This window comes from Gopherus evgoodei, chromosome 1, assembly GCF_007399415.2.
Source record: "Gopherus evgoodei ecotype Sinaloan lineage chromosome 1, rGopEvg1_v1.p, whole genome shotgun sequence".
Classification (NCBI taxonomy): Eukaryota; Metazoa; Chordata; order Testudines; family Testudinidae; genus Gopherus; species Gopherus evgoodei.
Window position 1 is genome coordinate 358,110,359 of NC_044322.1, and position 17,772 is coordinate 358,128,130.

Consider the following 17,772-nt stretch of genomic DNA (forward strand, 5'->3'; position numbering starts at 1 on the left):
CAGCAAGAAAATCGAAAGCAGCCTTACACTATTGCAACTCAAGCATGTGTAACATTTGTGTGTGCAAGACCTTGTGCACCTGCATTAGGTTTCCAGTACATTTCTGGGTAACAGCATTTAAGAATCTCCTTGGAGCCTCTCTGCACCAGAAATTCACATGATGCAATTCCCCAGTCACTATAACCGATTTCAAATGGTGCTAGAAAATAGTATTGACTCTGAACACCAAAAGAAATCAGTCATCCTCTAAAGGGGTTACTGGGAAATGTTGCGAAGAAGAACATGCCAAGTATATTATATTTAGAGCCGTTAATTAATCATCACACCACTACTGTCATTAGACAAATATTACACACATTATTATTGATGTCTAAATGGAGTCACAAAGACGTTTGGGTGAAAATTTTCAGAAGTACTCAGTATGTGCCTCACATTTTGTATAACTAACTTTAGCCATCTCAGCCAAAATCTTTCAACCCCGGGTGCCGAAATTAAGCGCTGTAATCCATATTTAGCCAACTAAATGAGTGACCTAATTTTCATAGATACTAATTCTGGCAGCCTCCATTGACTATGATGGGAACAGTAGGTGCTCAGAACCCATGAAAATCAGATCACAGGTGGCTAAATGCACAAAAATTAAGACCCACCCCCCAAAATAAGACAACTCTTGAATATTTGCATCAGTCACACAGTGAATCAGTAGTAGAGCTGGGAACAGCATCTAGATCTACTGACTCCCATATTACACAAAGTCATTTCAGTCTCTTCAATAAATAAGATACAGATTATTTTACAAGAGCAAAGTAAGAGCTAATACATTTAACAGTATCCATGGAGTTCTGGCAATGTGCTTATTGCTATACAGAACATGGAACAGATGAGGTCCCTGTCCTGAAGAGTTTACAATCTATGATAACACTGGATGTATCCTATCATAGCAGAAACAACAAATGACAAATTATGTCTAGTATGCTGTGTTGTAATTCCACATGTCCCAGTTTCACCTCTTGTAAACAACATTCCTGCCTCCAAGAGTTCACAGTCTACAAACATTACAAATATGTTGTTGCTCAATATTGTGATTGTAATTCCACAGACAAAAATTGCACTAACTGGGATTGTGCTCACTTGATTCAGTTTAACCACAGACGCTGCAGTCACAGGTAGGTGGGATACAGACAGTACACATTGAAAGCATGTGTCAGAGGCCTTGATCTTCTTTTCCATATGCCATCAAGGTTTCCCAGAATTCACTTCCTTTGCTGACAGAAGGGCAGCCATTCTTCCTCCAAGAACACTGATTTCAAATGGTGCTAGACACTGAGTAGTTAAATCTAAACCACCATATGAAACCAGCTTCCTGAGGGAGCTTCAGAAAGTTTTCATCTTAGATGAGACTTCCTGTTACTACAGTGAACTTGATATGACCTAGAAAACAGGCATGTACAATTTGTTTTGCATTTATTTCCTTTACATTAAAGAGATGGCGATTTTTAATATTACTTCCTCATTCTGGAGTGATCCATTCAATGAAGAATTTTTATGTCCCATTTACACTGTTAACAATGCAGACAAGAATCACCGACTGCAAAATGAATGCAAATGCTGCAGGATTCCATTACTCAAGACCTGTGAATGCCTACCAGGATTTTATTATGTGCTGGATTAATAATGAAAGACTGATCGATAGCCTCACCCCATTATTTTACTCTTCTCATTCTTTCTGCAATACACGTGCCCACAGCTTCATTATCACAGAATGTGTTAATGAAACTGGCATTATTGCAGATCTTCACCATGGCGGTGGCAAACGTTTGAGGCTAAAGGTGTGGAATATATCCTGCCAGAGCTGAGTTCACTCAATTCCCAATGGTCCACGGGTGATAGTAACAGCAAGAGCACAAGTGTGGACTGGGTGCAGCATATTAATATGCTTTACACAGAGTAATATGACAGAATCCAGAGACAGGATTACACTAGTGCTCTCACCGTTGCTAGAGCTGAACCAATGTCAGCAGTGGTAGGAATTTTTAAAGAAAATGTGTAGGACAAGCCTGACATCAGAACACGGCTGTTGGCAGCTGGGCACAAGCAGATGTCCTGAGAAGTGTGGGCAGGGATTTCTTCTTAGAACAGTGCTAGACAAACTGTGTTACAGATTACTTACTCCCTTAAGAGCTGATCCAAATTTTGTCCATCTGACCCAGCCAGAACAAACTTGTTTGAATTATGACCATACAGCAGCTTTATGCACAATACAACCATGCACTGATCACGTGTGTATCCACACAGATCACACTTCCTAACGATGTTTGTACTGACACATTCTAGGAACAGCTGGGCAGCTGTTTCATAATGCATCAGCAGAGGAATAAGTTACCCAGAGGACATGCACACAGCATGGCAACAGCACCACGTGGGACAATGTTTGGCCGGTTTGTTACCATGCACAGGTAGTTCAGAGGAAGGAGGATTGGCCAAACAGGTTACGCAGGCAGGCACAGTTAAGAGTCCCATCTGCACAGCAAAACAACAGTGTTAACAAGCAAGACAACAATGTACCAGTCTAGGCCTCTTGCAAGTGTGCACCATAGTCTGTCACCATGGTTACTAAAAGAATTACAAACCATAGCTTACGCACAGCCGCCACACACCATGTTTAGAGCAAACCATGCCACTACCTGGTTATCAACTCTGTGAAAGGTTATAGCGTAGGAACAATTTTAGTACAAGGTTTGCAGACAAAAAAGTGCCTGTTTGTAAAAAGCACAGAACCCATAACATAACCTTGCTAGGAACAACTAGATTTAAACATGGTTATAGATTGCTCCCAGGGTTCTGCTCCCAAATCTACCATGTGTGCTGGGCCTGGATATAAAATGCTAACAGTTAACACAGTTTAAATACAGTGATTTTACCCTACAGACAGGTGTTCTCAAAGCATGTTACTGAGCCTTGGGCCTTGCTAGGCTATGGCACAATTCATTAACAGAGCTAAAACATAATTTGGTCCCTTCTATGCTGAAACGCTGAACTGAGTTTTAACTGCTTCTGGCAGTACCGTGCTGTAACCAGGTCTCACAAAACAGCACTTTCATAGTGTGGAAGGGACATAAGTATGGACAGGATCTACAATGGACCAACCCAGGGCCACAAAGAAACAATCCAAGGCTTTCAGACAAAACTCCCTCTTCACACTGGTCAGGGAACCATGCTAACTATCTAGTTAGTTACATCTGTGCTGTAACTAGCATGACTCTGCACCTAGTATGGACAACTCCTAAGAGGGATAATCCTTAAAGACGGAACACCTCGCCATCCAAGAGGAATTCCAAAAGACCTGGGAGAAGAGCTTAGATCATATGTCAACAGAATCACATTGTGTATAAGGAAAAGGTAACAGGCTTTTGACATAACATGATTATGACACTGATTATTACATCTTGTCCATGCAGACAAATCCAAGTCAATATGGTGACATATATAGTAAAATGTTGATGGGGCTTAAAAGAGGAGGCTCTCTTCATGTAGTTGAGCTTATCAGTAGGTGTAACCCACAGAGGAAGTGTTATTCAGACAGCAGGATTTGGGTGTTATTCTGTTAACTATGTTTGCACATGTAAATTAAATTATTTGAAGAAAAAAAATCTTTCAAATGTTGTAACAGTAACTCTGAATATTTACAGAGCATCGATAATGAAAAACATTCTCAAATAAAGGCTGTAAATTCAAACATGTAATAAAAGTACAGAACAATTATCATGAGATAATCAGATAAAAGAGATGCTGGCCCATGATATGCTCTAATAACTAAGCGTCCACGTAAGCGGAGAGGAGCTAACCCCCAGTCTATCAAGAAATGACTTGCCTCCTTTCACAGCATCAAATCCAGGAAAAACAGCAAGAGAATACTTGTCAGGGGTTAAAAGACATTTAAGGGCATATAGGAAACGAAAAGGTCTGGTGGAAGGACTTTAAAGCAGCTGTTTGGGAGTCAGAAGAGGGAAAGTTCACACTCATGATTCACAGAACTAGGTAAAACCTCAAGATGGGGAGTCTTCCTGGTTATGTTTTTTCTTGGTGTAAACACTATTCTTTAATCTTCAAGAGTAAATGCTAAGAAGGAGATTTGCTGATGTAGGCCCTGTTCTTAAGAGACATTAGCATGTACATAACTTTATTTGACTTGTGGGATTATTCACATGAGTAAAATTATGCACATGCTTAAATCAATCCAGGATTAGGGCCTAAAACTGTTTTGTTTTTGTTGCTGAACTATTCCACTAATTTACATGTGATTAGATAAATGACTAGCCAGTCAGAAGCATTCAAGGTCTCTATAGTGAGGCATCCCTTCTACCTCTTGTAAAAGAATGCCTGTGGTAAAAAGTTCAAAATAAAATATGACCCATCCGTTTATTTTTGCTAATGCAAACAACAATTGCGTGCATTATAAAATGTGACTCCAAGATTAATCATAGAGAACTTTCACTGGTAGTGACTTGGAAAACTTTCCCAAAAGGAGTAACATTTCCGTATTGGAAATTCCTAAAAAATGAGTTTTATTACTTCCTTTTCATACACTTCCCTAATAGGAGATGTGTAAATGTACTTTGCTGGAGCTTTACGTATGACAGCTTTAGTGGATCCACCCATGAGACTGTGAAAGAACAAGTCAGCCTATAATTTTCAGACAATAGCCTTTAAATACTTCATGTCAGACAAATTGTTCAAATTATTTTAACTTTTTTTTACTTCAATTTTGTTTGAAATGTGGAACTGGTTAAAGATGTCAGATTCCCTGGAGAAGTCCTCTATTAACAGAACAGATACAACATAGGAAGTGGTAGCATGAGTTTTCCACGCAATGCCCCACCAGTATATCTCATCCTTGACCTGCAGGCAGAATCCTTATACTCTTAGGCATTGTCTACACTACAGTGGAAATTCGATCTAAACTACGCAATTTGAGTTACATGAATAGCGTAACTAAAATTGACATCGCTTAGATCTGCTTAATGCGGGGTCCACACTACGCAACGCTGAGAGACGCCCTCCTGCTGATTCCCCCTACTCTTCTCGATCTGGTGGAGTACAGGAGTCGTCGGGAGAGAGTGATCTGCAATTGATGTAGCGAGTCTTCACTAGACAAGCTAAATCCACTGCTGATGCATCGAACACCACTCATGGATGCTCCAGTAAGTGTAGACAAGCCCTCAGTCTCCGGGACCATCGTGAACATAACCTTCCACTGAGATATCAATTAATGCTAACTGGAGTGTTTGTTCTGTGATGCCAATCTGTCCACTATGACACAAACTGAGACCATGGAGTCATTTCACAAAAACCTTCTGACACTAACAATTCTCAGTAACTTTGTATTTGGTCTGAATTCAAACCACTAGAGATAAAAAGGTTCCATATCCCTTTATCAGTTCCCTGAGCCATCCATTCCCATCACTTTCACCACCACTTGCTTAATACCCTCTGACTAATAAGAAAGTTCACCAACTGTGCAAACTGTTATTATTTTTCCTTCAGTCAGAAAACAAGTGTGAGGCAGTATTTTTAATTTGCTAGGCTAAGTGAGCATTGACAGGGGAACATTCTATTCTTAATGTGGGAGCAAGATTTTTATGATTCATGGGGTGAGGCAGCCACACAGCCACCTTACCTCTCACCAAGATGACATATCTGTTGCTGGTGAGGTATGTCTGAGAAAACTGAGACAAAGCTTAGTCTTTCTTTAAAATTAGTAAAGAAATAAATCATAGCAATAAAATTTACAGTGGCAGGTGAAACAATTTCACACCGTCAGGGCCAAATTGTACAGCCACTCCTCAGGCAAGTCACTGGGAATGAAACTAGAGTAAGGATGAGAGTTTCATTTCACAATGAACAGAGCATCTTCAACTTCCATGAAAGCCAATGGGCCAAATCAGGGTTTCACTACTCAGGTTTTACTTAGTCCTAACTTAAAGCAAAACTTCAGGGGTTGGGTCAGAAGACTTTTCTTTGTTTTTGTTACTTGAACAATTCTACCATTTTACACGTGGTTACGTAAGTTAATTAGGGTAAACAGCAAGCAGCAATCAAGATCACCACAGCATGCAGCAGGAGATCAGGGTCTGGGTCTATATGACTAGTCAGAAAGAAAAACATGTTTTGGTAATAAAGCTAAAAGTCATTTCTGGGGATTAGAATGACATGACAAACCATGTTAAAAATTTCTAGACTCATACAATCTCCTTGCCTCTCATGTCCTACATGTAAGTGTACAAAACAGTTATCACTTAAGGAGTCTGAGAAATCTTTAGGAACTAGCAAAACCCTGCTTCCAAAAAACAGCCCTACATTATGGGCCGAGGTTTTCCCCTAATCAAATTTCCAATTTACCTGTTATGTAAACACAATGTATATGGATTTCAGGTCTGCAAAAAAGTCTCAGAATATTTAACCCTAAAGACCTGATTGTAAGAGCTGCTAATTATTCAAAATATTACTCAAACTGACATCAAAAGGAGCTGCGGGTACGCAGCACAAATGAAAATTAGTCTCCAGTGTGTACAACTTTCTCTCTGTGCTTTTGGAACAATTCATTACAGACATTAAGGCTCAATCTCAGCATTCAGAAAGCATCTAAAGCTGATTGAGCTTTTATTCTTGTTTGTGGTGTGAGTTGAAATCCTCTTTTCCCCTAGTGGTCACATACAGAATGTAACAATTTTATCTATTACCTTTGTGTTTTGAATATGTGTACTGCTCCTCTTTATACTCAGGGTCCCCAACCCATGAATAATTCACACTGGTGACTGGTAAGTTGGAGAGTTTGCCATTGCTCTTTCAACTGGGGATATATGGAGTCTGCACATCCGACTGTGAAGGAAGTAGCTGGTTTGACACACAACCCATGGATCTCAGAGGACTTGTCTGAGGCATGGGTCACTGGCGCAGCTGGCCCTTGCCTGTAGATTGGCTCCCATCCCCATATAACCTGGTAGAAGTATTGCTGTGTAAGCAGAAGGTATCATTTGGCATTAACAAGCATCCTCTTGAGAGACAAGCCGACTTGGATTTACTCTGGGGCATGTTTTCTGAAGTCTAATCAGGAATGTAGAGACCCTAAAAAAAAAAAAAAAAGGTATATTTATTACAGCAGGTTCTAGGTAGTAAAACATTGATTTAGCTGTCCTCAAAACTTAGTCCTTAAACAGATTACGTATACATTCTGAAGAGAAAAAAAAAAAGATGGTTTGCACTGAGACCCAAATTCAAACATTATAACCACAAGTATTATTGCAAGAAATAACAACATTTCATACTTCCATAACTCTGTAGAAGCATTAGCTAGTTAAGCTCTGCAACACTCCTGTGAACTAAGTATTATTCTTTTTGTTTTATAACTGGGGAAAAACGAGACAGAGAATGGTGAAGCAGTATAACAAGGCCATACAACAAGTTACTGCAAGAATCAGGAAGGGGTACTGGAACAGTAAAGGTGCCATGGGCTTCCTGGTCCTCTTACCTTGTCTAGGTTCTCATACCACACATATTGTCACAGTATCAGACCACTTTGTTGTAAAATGCACTCTCCGGTAAGCTGAAGGAGCCGTGCTGATGGTTTCTGGGTGGCCCTGTAATTAGCACTGCTTGGCTGAACAGAGGGTCACTGAGACAAGTGATGTTAGAGTGGGAGTGACAAATGCGAGGTACTGGAGATCCTGTAAGATTCCCTGAAAAAACAGTGGCAGTTCCTTTCTCATGCTTCCTAAGGCTCAAGAGTAAAACAATTCTTCACAACAGTGCTCAATACAGAGATAAAAGAGCCATGTTGTTACTTCATTTGTACCTTACTCATCTCTTAATTACTGCACCAATAAAATTCTCACTGACACCTCCTATAAATATTCTGCAGTTTCCTCTTAAGGACTGGGCACAAACCAATGGCCATTTAAAAATTTGATTCTTCTTTATTTAAAAAAAAAACTTCCTTAAACAAAAAAGCTGTTGATATGTAAAGTTTAGTGTGTCTCATTTTTTGAAACTGTGCTGGAAGTGGGACCATCCTCCAAGTTTTAAAATGAGAGCTGACTCCAGTGCTAAAACAGATACCCATGTCATGAAATACTCAAGAACCAGACCCACTGGGCAGTGGATTGTTTTGCATTCCCTAGTGCCTTTACTCTGTAAACTCAAAGCAGGGACTCTGGATTGTTTGGCACCTCTCCATTACCTATCGTGCAAGCACTGCTAAATAAATAGCCATCCTACTTTTTCTGCCAGAGATAGTTAAAGAAGACTCGCAAAGGAAAAAATGCCCTTGGGTGCTGTTTTTGTGTGGCTTTTATGGTGGATAAGGAAGGCCTGCAAGGTTTTTGTTTTGTCTAAGAAAATTTTTTACTATTAGAAATTCAGGTCATGACTACTTTGGCAGACTATGATTGTAGAACTAGTAAAGTGATACCTTTCAGTCTGTTGTGACGTTAAATAAATAAGAGAGCAGGAGAGATTTCATTGAGATGTTTCAATATATTTGCTTTTATTAACAGCTATTTAAGTCCAATGGCTGCCAAACACTTTGGAGAAAGGATCTCTTCATTAAAAGATTCCAACACTCCCATCCCTTCTATGAGGTGGGATAACTCAAAAGTTTGGCAAACAAAAAAAATCAGAAAAAATGCCTTTCAAAAATAACCCAAACACATTTCAATTGTTCTTCAGTACTCAAAAGAGAAACAAAGAAAGGGTACAAGCCCAATTTTTAAAAGTCATATGCTTCCCCTCTCATGATGCAACACAGTGTCAAACACAAGGTACACCAGACGTATTCAGACTATCTACTTTCCATCTGGAAACAAACTCCATACTGGTCTGACGAAGTGGGTATTCACCCACGAAAGCTTATGCTCCAATACGTCTGTTAGTCTATAAGGTGTCCCAGGACTCTGTCGCTTTTTACAGATCCAGACCAACATTGCTACCCCTCTGACACTTAAAATCCATACAGAGCCTATGCTCTTCTGATTCTCAAGAATAAAACTATTTACCTTTCAGTTCGTAGCAATTTGTAGACAGGTTTCCCTCCTGTGCAATATGCTCTCCTTCTGGCACACTCAGGATATTCTCACAAGGTTGGTACCTGGAATTTACGTAAGGGATTATTCAAATAAATGCCTGCAGCTCTCACTCTAACTTTCTCCACTATAAAAGCAGAAAATTCCACATTCCCACCCTATATTTCTACCTGATCTCTTCCTTCATTCCTAAATCAGGAAGCCTGCCAGAGCCTCTTGATAGTCCATATCTCAGAATATAGAGTGAGGCACATCCTATGACAATTGCACATTCTTCTTGGAGATCAAAATACATAGTCTATCAAACATTATATATATTCTCAGCTCAGACATTCTTGCCTCTTTGGGTTAGGTCAATCTGTGAAGTCCAAATCACAGAATGACAGTTGAATAGTTTAGTTATTTTGGTTTGTTATTTTGGTTTTGAAGGTAATGGGACTGTCATAAACAGATAGCTAAGGGTTAATGTTCTTTTACCTGTAAAGGGGTAACACCAGTAACCTGAAACACCTGACCAGAGGACCAATCAGGAAACAAGACTTTTTCAAATCTGGGTAGAGGGAAGTTTGTGTGTGAGTTCTTTGTCTTGTGTCTGACCCTCTCGGCTCTGAGAGTGATCTTTCTGTCTCCTGCCTTTCTAATCTTCTGTTTCCCAGTTGTAGTACAAAGAGATAAAACAGTAGGTTTATATTGTTTGTTTTTTGTATTTACATGTGTGTAGTTGCTGGAATGTGTTAAATTGTATTCTTTGTGGATAAGACTGTTTATTCATATTTCTTTTAAGCAATTGACCCTGTATTTGTCACCTTAATACAGAGAGACCATTTTTATGTATTTTCTTTCTTCTTATAAAGCTTTCTTTTTTAGACCTGTTGGAGTTTTTCTTTAGTGGGAATTCCAGGGAATTAAGCCTGACTTTGCATACCCTCTGGGTGAAGAGGGAACTACTTGTGTTTCCAGGACTGGAAACGGGGAGGGTGGAGTCCCTCTGTTTAGATTCACGGAACTTGCTTCTGTGTATCTCTCCAGGAACCCAGGGAGGGAACTCCTGGAAGGGAGAAGGGGGGGGGGGGAAATGGTTTATTCCCCTTTGTTGTAAGATTCAAGGAATTTGGGTCTTTGGGGTCCCCAGGGAAGGTTTCTGGGGGGACCAGAGTGCCCCAAAACACTCTAATTTTTTGGGTGATGGCAGCTTTACCAGGTCCAAGCTGGTAACTAAGCTTGGAGGTTTTCATGCTAACACCCATATTTTGGACGCTAAGGTCCAAATCTGGGAAATATGTTATGACAGGGGCACCAGCTATACCACAGGAGAACAGAACTGTCGGATACATGGAGGAACATGATTTGTTGAGGAAGAGTCAACATGGTTTTTGTAAAGGGCAATCAGGCCTCATCAAGTTACTAGAATTCTTTGAGGGGGTCAACAAGCATGTGGACAAGGGTGATATAGTGTATTTAGATTTTCAGAAAGCCTTTGACAAGATTCCTCACTAAATGCTCTTAAGCAAAGTAAGCTGTCATGGGATAAGAGGAAAGTTCTTCTCATGGATAAGTAACTGGTTAAAAGTTAGGAAACAAAGGGTAGGAATAAATGATCAGTTTTCAGAATGGAGAGAGGTAAATAGTGGTGTCCGCTCCACAGTTCTGTTCTGGGACCTGTACTGTTCAATGTACTAATAAATGATCTGGAAAAGGGGGTAAACAGTGAGGTGGCAAAATTTGCAGATGATACAAAACTACTCAAAATAGTTAAATCAAAAGCAGACTGCAAAGATTACAAAGGGACCTCACAAGACTGGGTGACTGGGCAATAAAATGGCAGATGAAATTCAGTATTGATAAATGCAAAATAATGTACACTGGAAAACATCATCCCAACAATACATTAAAACAATGGGATCTAAATAAGCTGTTACCACTCAAGAAAGAGATCTTGGGAGTCATTGTGGATAATTCTCTGAAAACATCCACTCAATGTGCAGCAGCAGCCAAAAAAGCAGAATGCTGGGAATCACTAGTAAAGGGATAGATAATAAGACAGAAAATATCATATTGCCTCTATATAAATCCATGGTACACCCACAACTTGAATACGGTGTGCAGATGTGGTCACCCTATCTCAAAAAAGCTATATTGGAACTGGAAAAGGAACAGAGAAGTGCAACAAAAATGATTATGGGTATGGAACCGCTTCCGTATGAGGAGAGGTTATTAATAAGACTGACTTTTCAGCTTGGAATAAAGAGATGACCAAGTGGAGATATGATAGAGATCTATAAAATCATGACCAGTGTGGAGAAAGTAAATAAGGAAGTGTTCTCATAACACAAGAACTAGGGGTCACCACATGAAATTAACAGGCAGCAGGTTTATAACAAACATAAGGAAGTATTTCTTCACCCAATGCATAGTCAACCTCTGGAAATCTTTGCCAGAGGATATTGTGAAGGCCAAGACTATAAAAGGGTTAAAAAAAGATCTAGATAAATTCATGGAGGATAGGTCCGTCAGTGGCTATTAGCCAGGATGGGCAGGGATAGTGTCCCTAGCCTCTGTTTGCCAGAAGCTGGGAATGGGCAACAGGGGATGGATCACTTGATGATTACCTGTTCTATTCACTCCCTCTGGGGCACCTGGCATTGGCCACTGTTGGAAGACAGGACACTGGGCTAGATGGATTTTTGGTCTGACCCAGTATGGCAATTCTTAAATTCTTATCACATCAATGATCCATCAAATCTGTAATCCTGTAATATACAGAGGGAGGTGGAAAATACCTTTCTGTTTAATGCTGTACATGGGACAAAGATTCCTTCTTATTCCATAGAGGAATTTGAAGCACAAGATTTCATTACCCCTATCTCAACATGCATATAACTTATAAATGCTATTGGTTATTGTTATCCAGCATCTTAATATCTGGCTAGTGTATTTGACTAATGTTGCTGCACAAAATAAATCATATTAATAAAAATGGACACTCTAATACAATAATGCTCACTGATGCTAACACCCATCATGCAAGTTTTAGATCTGATTAAATTAGTATAATGTGATGTTCCACACAGTAAATACAATGAGGTTAGAGATAGGAGAGATGGCTGTTGAATATTGAGTAAAATTCCCTCTCTTGCAGAATATTTTCTGCTTTACTCAAGACACTTAAGGTGGGTTAATTTCAGAGTTTTCACTAGTAGTCAAATATGGCCCTGCCTATCACAACAGAAACTACATTTGAAATGAATGCTACATAATCAAAGTCAGCATGTTATGGTCTGAACATGCAAGCCAGGAAATCTTGAGTTTTAATCCCAAATCAGCCATGGATTTACTCTGCAGCATTTACCACATGTGTGCGCCTATTAATGCTGTTGGAAACCTTCTCACTGACTTTGGTGGGAGAAAGATTTGGCCTTTATCGTCTCTATATCTGAGTTTCACCACCTGTAAAAGAAGGATACTAACTTACTTTCCAGGGCATTTTGTGAAGTTTGATTAATATAACACCTTGAAAATATAAAAGTGTTACAGATTAATGTAATGTAATATACTCTCTGAGGCCCAAAGCCTGCTATGCAGTGTATAAAGTTAAAAAAGTGGCTAAGTCTTTGCAAAACGAGGGCATAAGTTTGTATGGTGAGCCTTCAGGGAGAGTTGGAGTAAGCAGCAGAGGATTTATAAAGCTGAAATGAAATTGCACATTTTTGCAGATTGCTAAAGGCCTGATTCAATTTCCAACAAAGACAATGGGAACTGGATTGGGCCCTCATTAAGGCAACACTGTGAGCTCAGTTTGAAGAACTATCTTGTCTAAAGAGGCAACTCTGAACATAAAATGGACAGGGTTCAGAGGGGTAGCCATATTAGTCTATATCAGCAAAAACAACCAGGAGTCCTTGTGGCAAATAAATTTGTTAGTCTCTAAGGTGCCATAAAATGGACAGTTATGACTGAAGGGCTCACTGACATGAGCAAATGAATGATTTATTGCCCAATTTAGGCAAAGTCGTTTGAAAATCTGTCCCAGACACACTTACAAAAAAAATAAAGATTGACTGTCAAGTTTTACACTTCTAGGTAACTTAAATATAGCATGTATATAGGTCTGCAAATAAAGGCGTGAATTTGCAATAAGTAACAAGTGCACCGCTATTAACAGACTGTGGCACTATAGTGTTAGACAGTCAGCATTTGCAGGTTCCTTTAATTACATACCTATCAGATGGAGGATAGCATACAGTAATTTTTCAACTACACTACATCTCTATAGCAGTTCTGACAATTTCAGCTGGTGCTTCCTCTCGGCAGAAAAATAGTGAAGAATTCACATCCAGTGAAAACAAACAGCACAGTGATAGTATTAGCAAAATAAACTGAGTGGATCTTTTATGTGAAAATTAAATAAGCTTTGCTAAACATTAACAGAGGCTGGACACTATCTTCTATACTGGCACTAAATATATATATCCGGGGCTTCAAAAGTTCACATCGTCAGACAGCGAACAGTTTTGTTGACTGCATGATTCAGCAAACTTTGCTACATTGAACAACGACAACGTATTGAGCGTTAAATACAGTGAGATCAGAAGCCTGCAGATTTTAAACAGGTGATTTGTCAGCTTGTGTAAACAGAGTTCTAGAGAATGTTTTCAAAAAAGGAAAATATTGATTTTTTTTAAATATCCCTGTGCATTCTGAGTGAAAGGGCCTCGCAAAAAGAGCCTGCCACAGCATGCCATGGGCAGATGGAAAGCTTGTGACATTGCCCCTTTCTCCCTTACCCCTCCCTTCTGGATGTGGGTTTCGGGGGAGAGAAAATAAGGTCATTCTTCAGAGCCCTAGTCTCTCCCTCCTCTTTACCCCATACCATTTTCCCCTTTCACTCTTCACAAACCTGACAGGCCTGAGCCTAGCAGACTATTACTTTGATTCCTGGAGCCTGTGCAAGTTGTCAGAAAGGTTCTAGCACTGGGCAGAAGAGGGTACCTGCAGCACGATGCACCCTCTCCCTTAAGGGCTCTCCTAGCCCATTCAGCCCTAGAGAAATGGATCACACGTGTTAAACTAGGTGTCCTCCACATGGTGGAAAGCGGTATGCTAGTCCAGGCCTAGCATCAAGTGCTCTATACATAGTTTTCTCTCTCCACTATTGGTAACAGCTTGGAAATAAACCCTTCCCTAATTTATCTTTTTACATTTGGACTATGGAGTCGTGCATCTCTGTAGTAGGTTGCTGGTTTCAATCCCCAGCAACTACCTTCTGGAGTTTCTCAGGTACTGTGCGAGATGGAATAACACAATGACAATTTTTTTTGCACTTATATTGCCCACTTCCTCTGAGCCTTACATAGCCCTAAAACCAATACAAGAATATAAGTGTCAAGTTCTTTTACTAAACCAAGTTACTCTACCCCGGAAAAGTTATAGTTTAAATTTGAAATATTTATTAGGTCATGAATTTTTTTACAACAGAAGTCAAAGGGACAGACAGATGATTTATAGCGACTTGGAAATTCTTTTTAAGACATGGCTTCATAAATGACTCTCTAAGACATGACTTCACTGGGTGTTCTCCATACCCAAATGGTATCAGGCCAACTTCTGCTCTCAGTTGAAACCAGTGCAACTGCACAAGCATAAGTGACAGCAATATTTGGCTTGTATTATATGCCTGGCCCTGCATCAGTTACTCATGTGAGCAGGTTTAACTCTATCTCGGGAAGATTTGCAAATGTTCTTACAATTAACAGCAACATCAGATCCAAAATGTTTTAGTGACTCAATAAACAAATGGGATGCATTGAACTAGCAGCGTGAACAATAGCTGTTGGTAGTACATTATGGGATAGAAATGTACAGTTCAGCATGTGAGACCTGCAGGGAAGATCACCACTCCACTCTAGAACAGTTACTACCAGCCAGGGTCCATTACACCAAAGGTGGAAGTGGAGGACAAGGTGGCGGTGAGGGGTTGGGAGATATACTTATCAAGAATAAAGGATCATAGGATGCCTGACAGCTAGGGTAGAATTTGGGATCTCAGCTGCACTATGCTATATACACTGCATTGCCTCGACTTCTGTAATGAAAGCCTCATCCTGTCACTTCCTATTTGAATTGTACCCCTTATTGCAAGGATCTCTAAGCACCTCACAAACATTAACTACCTCTTCTGAGACAGATATTTAATACAGTTAATCTTCATATTTAATGATACAATTATACATAAATAATGAGAAGATACTTTGCACATATATAGCACCATCCAGCTGAAGATCTCAAAGCACTTTACAGACATTAATGAATCAAGCCTCCCAGCCCATGTGCGGGGTAAGTAAATATTTTCCCTAGAGAGGATAAAATGCTCATTTTCAGAGGTGCTAATAACTTGCAGTTATTTCAATCGCAACACCGGGTGCTCAGCCACGTCTTAACTATACTGCCCAATGAACCAAAAGTGAGTCAGTAGCAGAGATAGAAATAAAACTCATAAGTTCTGATACCCACTCCACTGCTCTAGCCACTACACACACTACTTCCTTTTTCTAGTGTCTCCCTCTTAGTTTTTAGATCCAGCATAATCAGTGATGCTGTTCACATCACTCTTATCTTCAAAAACACCTTTAACTAGCTTCCAGTCCATGGCAGATCCAGTTCAAATGCCTCGCTTTATATTTAAGCCTATTCTGATGAGGTCATTAGTAAAGCTAAGAGCTGGCATTTTGGCGTAAAATGCAACACTTTTTCATAGTGTATGTAGCAAGAACTCTATTTTTGTCTCAGGCATTGGGTCCTACATCCAAGGGCAAAGATCCAACACAAAGACATAAGCTAACATTAGTGCTTTTGAAAGAAGAAATTCAAAACCACATCAGCACCATAAATTTAATGGACGAGAGTGAATTCGAAAATCAAGAAGCACAGATGTCCACCTCTCAGACATAAGCTCAAATTTCAGAAACTTTGCAGCATTACCCTTGGATTTCCCTGTAAAACTGATAACATCCCGGACTGAAGCTGAGAAGAAAAAAAAAAAGAATGACTTTAACAATGCCAAAGCTAATTTCTGTAACTTACATGGTAGAGGGGAAAATGATTCAGGCTACACAGCATGGAAATAGAACAAAGTCTTAGTAGGGTAAGTTCAGAACGTACTGTACACAACAATAACACCCTTAGAGAGCCTGGTTAATTTCAGTTTGCAATGATTATACCAAACTTTTGAAGTATATTATGCTGGACACATTTTTTCCCATCCTCTCCTGGGTGATCTGCACTGTAGGCAAAAGAAACCCAATAACTTATACCAATATGGTAGTACAGTAGATCCTCAGAGTTACGAATACCAGAGTTACGAACTGATCAGTCAACCACACAACTCATTTGGAATCAGAAGTATATGATCAGGCAGCAGCGAAGACCAAAACAAAAAAAAGCAAAGACAGCACAATACTGTGTTAAACATAAATTACTAAAAATTAAAGGGAAAGTTTAAAAAAAGGATTTGACAAGGCAAGGAGACTTTCTGTGCTTGTTTCATTTAAATTAAGATGGTTGAAAGCACCATTTTTCTTCTGCATAATAAAATTTCAAGGCTGTTTTAGGTCAGTTCAGTGGTAAACCTTTGAAAGAACAACCACATGAACATTCAGAGTTGAGAACAACCTCCATTCCCGAGGTGTTTGTAACTCTGAGATTCTACTGTAATAACGTTGGGGGTTTTGGTATGAAATACACACTATTTGTGTTTGCATATTACAGAAGCCCTTTGTTTACATTCCACAGTAAAACTCCAACATGTAACAGCAGCATATTTGTTTTCCAGTCCCAAAAAACTTGCAACAGGCTTCCAGCATAAAGGGACAAGGTGCATATGCTGCACATAAGTGGACATAGTGGATCAGATGTGAATTACAAGTGCACAGGATACATTGTTGCAAACTTGTACAAGAACTCATGCTTATGCAGCAGTGGAAAGCTTAAAATGCATGGGAATGTGGGTTATGCAGCTGAGGGTAGGTTTAAAGATGTGTGAACCAGCTCAATAAAAAACCATTGCCCTTCCTCCCCCAACAAATCTCTACACCAAAACTGAACTGAATCCTTCTGATCTCTTTTCTCTCTTGCCTTGGAGAACTGAGGAGATCCAACAATTCCCCTGTCTCTCATCCCCTCTATGGCATAAGCTCCACAAATGCTTTATCTTGTTTTATCTTTTGTGGGTGGGAGACTTGTCCTCCGATCCTACCTCTTCAGGAAATGTCTGGCTCACCCACTCATTGTTGAGGGAAACAGGATTTGGTAGAAGGTGCTGGCCCAATCAATCATTTTCCCTGAAATCACAGAATATTAGGGTTGGAAGGGACCTCAGGAGGTCATCTAGTCCAACCCCCTGCTGAAAGCAGGACCAACCCCCAGATTTTTGCTCCAGATCCCTAAATGGTCTCCTCAAGGATTGAACTCACAATACCGGGTTTAGCAGGCCAATGCTCAAATCACTGAGCTATCCCTCCCCCCTGAAGAGGCCGAAAAGGGCTGTCTTGGGAGCGGGGGAGGGTCAGAAGGGGGGAGATTTAAAACAAATCCTGACTCTTGCACAAGGCACACTCTGTCTCTTCCTAGTCACCAGGGACTCCTGAGTAATGGCCTTTGTGTAATTAATTCATTGTTTTTTAGGAAACTACTTTTTCCT

General features: G+C 39.9%; 1 long non-coding RNA gene across 5 annotated transcripts in view; it reads right to left on the minus strand.

The window, feature by feature from the left end:
* Positions 1 to 1,366: 1,366 nt before the first annotated feature.
* The window catches only part of LOC115656796, a 223,131-nt gene continuing 206,725 nt past the window's right edge, over positions 1,367 to 17,772 (minus strand). For all 5 annotated transcript variants that reach the window (XR_004001766.1, XR_004001758.1, XR_004001780.1 and 2 more), the window contains 2 exons: positions 9,051 to 9,142; positions 1,367 to 7,125 (listed from right to left, as the gene is read on the minus strand). This is a non-coding gene — a long non-coding RNA (uncharacterized LOC115656796). The remainder of the gene's footprint in view (positions 7,126 to 9,050; positions 9,143 to 17,772) is intronic.